This window comes from Bombus huntii, unplaced genomic scaffold (assembly GCF_024542735.1).
Source record: "Bombus huntii isolate Logan2020A unplaced genomic scaffold, iyBomHunt1.1 ctg00000062.1, whole genome shotgun sequence".
Lineage (NCBI taxonomy): Eukaryota > Metazoa > Arthropoda > Insecta > Hymenoptera > Apidae > Bombus > Bombus huntii.
The window spans coordinates 1,018,335-1,024,869 of NW_026099323.1; the positions used below are offsets into that span (position 1 = coordinate 1,018,335).

The 6,535-nt window shown below is 36.8% G+C and overlaps 1 long non-coding RNA gene across 1 annotated transcript; it reads left to right on the top strand.

Moving 5' to 3' along the window:
• Positions 1 to 1,293, top strand: LOC126876056 (uncharacterized). The gene is made up of 2 exons (XR_007693915.1): positions 1 to 375; positions 483 to 1,293. It is a non-coding gene; the product is annotated as an uncharacterized LOC126876056 (long non-coding RNA).
• The last annotated feature ends 5,242 nt before the right edge of the window (positions 1,294 to 6,535 follow it).

Sequence of the window (6,535 nt, forward strand, 5' to 3'; positions counted from 1 at the left end):
TCTACGGGATTTCGCGAGACAAAATTTACGTGGGCCATTCGTTTACCCTCCCGGTACAGAATGTCAAAAGTAAAAGTTTGTAAGTAAGCCCACCACCTGTAAACCCTGTCATTTAAATTTACCTTACTACTGGATGCCTTCAACGGATTACAATCGGAGACGACAAGAAATTCTCGTCCGTGGGGATAATGACGGAAATGCTTGACGGCGTTCACAACTGCTAACGTTTCTAGTTCGTAAGAATGATACCTAGATTCCGCAGGGCTACTTCTTATACTGTAATATTCTATTACTCTATTTTTTACCTTTAATCTTGTGCATTAAAATAACCTCATATCCATCCGAACTAGCGTCGATATGAAGTTCTATCGGATGGTTCGGGTCAAATACCGTTAACACCGGCGCGTCGGTCAGGGCGGAAATTACCTTTCGCCTTATTTTTTCATGCCTATCTGTTCAAGTCATGTTTTTATTATCGGAAGTAAGCGCATACAAGGGTTTCATTACCCGTGAAAATTTAGGGACGAATTTTCGGAAATAAAAGGCTAAACCTATGAACTGTCTGAGCTGTGTGACCGTCGTTGACGCAGGTAAAGAACTCAAGGCGTGCGTTTTACCCGGATTGGGACGAACTTCTCCTTCGTAAATTACATATTCCAAATAGAGTACCGATGTCTTTAGAAAAGAATATTTTGAAAAGTTAAAGGAGAATCCGGCTTTTACAAGGGTATCTAGTACGGTGTGCAATACTTTTAGAGCTTGATCTATCGAGTCGGCAATAATTAGGGGATCATCCAAATAGACGACAACGTAAGAATGGCACGTTGGCTGTTATACGTGTTTTCAAAGGAATCTCAAGAATGATCTCTCGTTTCGTTTGTTCGCAACCTCGAAATCAGCAGCCGCTGCTGAATGGAATGAAGGAAAGTGTAGTACAGATCACTCAGACCAAATGATTTCTTATGTGACCGCAATTAAAAAGGGTCAAATGCTACAGAAGACTTGGCACGCGACTACTCCTGAGGATTTCTGTACTAAACGCTTTGATGGTTTACAAAATTGTAGCAAGGAAGAACATAAATATTAGAATATTTAGACAAGTATGAGCTGCACAATTATTAGGGTTGTCCGAAACTATAAGAATCCCCATTTTCGACGGGGTCAGCATAGTATCGCCGTCCCGAAAATGACTTCCGGAAGAAACATTAAACGCGCACGCACTTATGTTATGCAAATAAAGGACATCGAATGGATCGAACAAAGGCACAAAAGAATTCGAAGAAAACAACAACTTATTATCCAAATTGTTCATCGAGGGTAATCAATGCTGTATACTTCCTAGAATTAGGATGAATATGGATTTGGAGAAACCCACCGGATATGTACAGAATAATAATATGTCTCGCTTTTGCAATCTCGAGACTCGATCCGCAATAAGGGGTAAAGGATACCGATCCGCGACCGTATTTTTATTTAGTCCTCGAAAATCTACCAATCATCTATCTGAACCATCGTTCGTCTTCACGAATAACATAGGGCTCGCGAACGGTGAATTACTAGGCTTTATGATTTTTGGCTGTAATTAAGTCGCTTGTTCTATCACGTACTACTCTGCGCTCGCGAAGTCTGTTCGGACTCCTTGTACGGCGATGTTAGGATCAATTAATTGTACTTCTAACTGTCCTGTATTTTTTTTGTACGAGTACGTAGGGAACCCGTAACGGATGAATCTCTGAATTTTCGAAAAGAAAGATTAATCGACTTTTATCACTACCACGTACCTCATTGTCAACTTCATCGACGTCGATCTCGTTTTCAGCGGTTTTATTACGGGCATGAATTATTTTTGTTTTACACATAGCGAGGCTAGTTTGTGTAATATTACGTCAAGATCTTGGCTTAAAATTTGACGAGCAATCGCGATATCGTATTTTTAAATAACTATCAGCGAGGACATGAAAAATTTATCTCTAATCGCCGACACCTGCAACGGACAAGATTTGGGCGATACGTTTAGTACCAATATTTCTTATTCCTCGCATTACTAATATATCAATCGTTCTTTTGCCAGAAATTCTCAAGACTACGGATTCTTTGATTAGCGAACACTCGGCTCCGAAATCGGGGTAAAATGGAAGCGACTCACCCGGATGGCTTGATCTACCAGTTGGCGCCTCCACTACGTAGAAGTCGATTCGACACTCGGTATTGAAATTATATTCAGGGCACTGCTTTGTAAAGGATTTTCCCCCATAATCAGATTGGTAGCTGCGACGCAGCGGAGTCGAAAAATTGTTAGGTTCCACACTCGATTTTTTGCACCAGCGACGGAATTAACTCGCGCACGATGGTCGTAAGGGTAATTGACGTTGCTGCTAATTGGTCAATCTCCATATCGGTGGATAGAAAAAGATGCTAGCCGCCCTCGAGGGAAAGTTGTTAGTGGGAGACGCCGCTCGTTGAAAAATATGTCTCCCCTATCTTCCCGTAGTTGGGACAAAGACTGTTTGTCTGTTTGAAGGACTTTAGTTAACTAAACCTTAAGATTTATAACGGGCCCTCGGGCTAGCCGAACATGTACTGCGGAGACGCATCGACATCTGGCAATCATCTTACTCGAAGAATAGGGTCTGCGTGTGGCGAGCCACGGGACAGAAACCGTTGGAATGTTTACTGTCGCGTGTCGCCACGAATATTTCTTTTAAGGAGAGCTATAGAATTACTCCATACCTTTGTTAGACAAAGCGTTCATCCCGTGACCGCGGCTACGTTCGGCGACTGACTGTCGCCTCGAGCCCAAGCTCATTATCACAACTCTCGAACAATTACAATCGGATTGAATAACTACAATTGTTCAATTACAGCTATAGTAGACTCTAGGTTACAATGTTGCGGGATTATCCAAAATTCCAAAGGCTCCAGTGTTCTTTCATCTCCGACATATATAAGTTTAATGAAATTATTTGTTTATATATTAAGATATTTATTGTTATAAAAATAATATATAAAATTAAATATAATATTTGTTTTAAAGGTAATATAAAAGTATTTAAATAAAAATAATTTAAAATTAAAATTAAATTAATTCTTAGATTTATAAATATAAAGAAGAATACAATTATAAGAGTTTTCATTAATAGTAATAAATTTAATATATTAAAATTATTTTACTAGTTATATTAATATTTTTAAATTTTTAATTTACAAAATTAATGTTTTTATTAAACTATATAACTAAAAATATTAATTTAACAAAAAATAGTTTAAATTAAAATAATAATTTTGGGAATTATAGATATTTTTATAAAATTTTTTTAAAATTTAATATTAAATTAAGTAATTTAATTTTTTTTAAGTTGATTAATATTAAATTTATTTTAGAATTTGTTATTGTGAATTTCATTTTATTAATTTTAATTATTTTATTAAACAATAATATTTATTTTTTATGTACTCAATGTACTGTACGTATTAATTTCAATTCAGAGTATCCTGCTATTATTATTAATTGGATATAGTGCACTGCTATATAATATTGATAGTTCAAGAAAAGTATTAAAGCAGTGAAAATTATAGATTTGTAAGAAAGAGGACGACAGAAGCAGGACAGAATCGCAACAGACGGACATTGCAAAAATGTCTTTTGCTCCGCCTCCAAGGGTTTGCACCCCCTCATCTGTTTTCAATATTTCCTAAGGAATTATATCTAGCTTTATACCCCAGCAAATTTTATGACCGCATGAAAACATACTTCTTAGTTTCCTACTTTCTTTCATACTGCCCCATTCCTATTTTCGTAGTTAATAAGTTAAAACTATTATTCTCAATGTACTGTACGTATTAATTTCAATTCAGAGTATCCTGCTATTATTATTAATTGGATATAGAACGCTGCTATATAATATTGATAGTTCAAGAAAAGTATTAAAGCAGTGAAAATTATAGATTTGTAAGAAAGAGGACGACAGAAGCAGGACAGAATCGCAACAGACGGACATTGCAAAAATGTCTTTTGCTCCGCCTCCAAGGGTTTGCACCCCTCCAAATGTTTTCAAAATTTCCTAAAGAATTATACCTGGCTTTATAGCCGAGTAAATTTTATGACCGCATGAAAACATACTACTTAGTTTCCTACTTTCTTTCATACTTCCCCATTCCTATTTTCGTAGTTAATAAGTTGAAACTAATTTGTATTCAATGTATCTCAAATATTATTTATAAAAAATGAGAAAATTAAATATATAAAATATAATGATGTATATAATATATTTAAATTAGTATATGGGTATTCAATTATTTGTTTTCCTAATCAAGTAAGTATAATAAAAATATTAATAAATGATCATTAAAAAATTTTATTTATAAAATATAATTTATTATTTTTTAAATTATTTAAATTAATTAATGGAATTAAATATAAAATAAAAATTGATATAAAAGGTATAATTACTCCTCCTAGTTTATTTGGAATTGTTCGTAGAATCGAATATGCAAATAAAAAATATCATTCAGGTTTAATATGAATTGGTGTAATTATTGGATTTGCTATTTTAAAATTATCTGGATCACCTAAGATGTAAGGTATTTGTAAGTTAATTAATATAAATAAAATAAAATTAAATAAAATATGTAAATTTATAATGAAAAAATAAAATGATGCTCCGTTTATATGAATTAATCGAATTAATCATCCTGAGTTTATATCTTTTATAATATTTGAAATTCTATTAAATGCAATATTGATATTTGGACAGTAATTTATTGATAAAAATAATCCTGAGATAATTTGAATTATTAAAAATATTCCAAGTATTGATCCAAAATTTCATAAGTAATTAATATTAATTGTTGTAGGTAAATTAATAAATGATATAGGTGTTACGACCGTTCGCGGAGAGACGCGGTCGCTAGGAGAACGCGTCAGCGAGAGGCGTAAATTCTCGCTACGATCATGTTAATCGACGCCGCCAAATAGTCGTTCCCCTGTTTCGTTTAGGATAACAGAGGTGGTTTAATGAATGTAACACTGTATTAACAGGTTAACATAGAACAATATGTCGGAGAGGGAAGGATAGCGGGACTTTCCGTCGGGAATGCTGGGAAAAACCTTCCATCACCATGGTCAAGATTTTAATGTTTAAGCCATAAAAATAAGGAAAGCAACTTTTAATGTTCCAACCTGGCGTTACGACGATGGGTTCAGGTTTAAGGTGACATAACGGGTCACCAGACGTAGCCATGGTCACGGGAGGGCCGCGTACCTGACAGAGGTACGGAATGATTTTATGACTCTCCTTAAAAACAAGGATTGACCCGAGAAGCGGGGACAGGAGTATATAAGGGTAGGTTCGTCTGGATTCAGGGAGTTTTTAGTTAGTGAGTCGTTGAGCGAATTGCCGAGTAAGTCACGCTGATACTGGTCATCCCGTGGACCGTGGATTCGTTATCGAACTTGGATTCGTTGTCACCATCATATCGGACATCCTATTGCCGTTACTCATAGCCTCTTGTAGTGCCCAAATTCGCACTGATAAACACTAACCACATCCGCGATGGTAAAGTAAGTAAAGGTTCATAGAACGCCCCAAAGTGCCAACCTGACTCCGACATATATATATGTCGGGTTTACATTGGAATTAGGGTTAGGGGTGTGAAACGAATCTTCGTTTGGGTTACACGTTGTCGTTATGCAATAGAGAAGACATTGACTAGTGCAAATACGATTATTATAGAATCGGACAAGTAACCGCGGTAGTTAGGTACTCGAGAAACGAATGACAATGATCCTAGGTTCAATAACGAATCCGCGGTCGACGGGATGATAGATGAACGTACTCACAAAATCTAAGTCGGACGCGTAATATTCACTCGTTGTAAAGGGTTACTCCTTTCATCAATGAGGTCGCGAGCGAGAATGACTTTCCCGTCCCGATGATGCCACAGAGGAAAACTATAATGGGGTGTGTCTAAGGACACGAGATCATCGGATTCGTCGAGAAAAGCCTTCGTTCAGAAAGTAAGGGAAATTGGCGTTGCTGCTAATTGGTCAATCTCCATATCGGTGGTTAGAAAAAGATGCTAGCCGCCCTCGAGGGAAAGTTGCTAGTGGGAGACGCCGCTCGTTGAAAAATAAGTCTCCCCTATTTTCCCGTAGTTGGGACAAAGACTGTTTGTCTGTTTGAAGGACTTTAGTTGACTAAATCTTAAGATTTATAACGGGCCCTCGAGCTAGCCGAACATGTACTGCGGAGACGCATCGACATCTGGCAATCATCTTACTCGAAGAATAGGGTCTGCGTGTGGCGAGCCACGGGACAGAAACCGTTGGAATGTTTACTGTCGCGTGTCGCCACGAATATTTCTTTTAAGGAGAGCTATAGAATTACTCCATACCTTTGTTAGGCAAAGCGTTCATCCCGTGACCGCGGCTACGTTCGGCGACTGACTGTCGCCTCGAACCCAAGCTCATTATCACGACTCTCGAACAATTACAATCGGGTTGAATAACTACAATTGTTCAATTACAGCTTGTTGC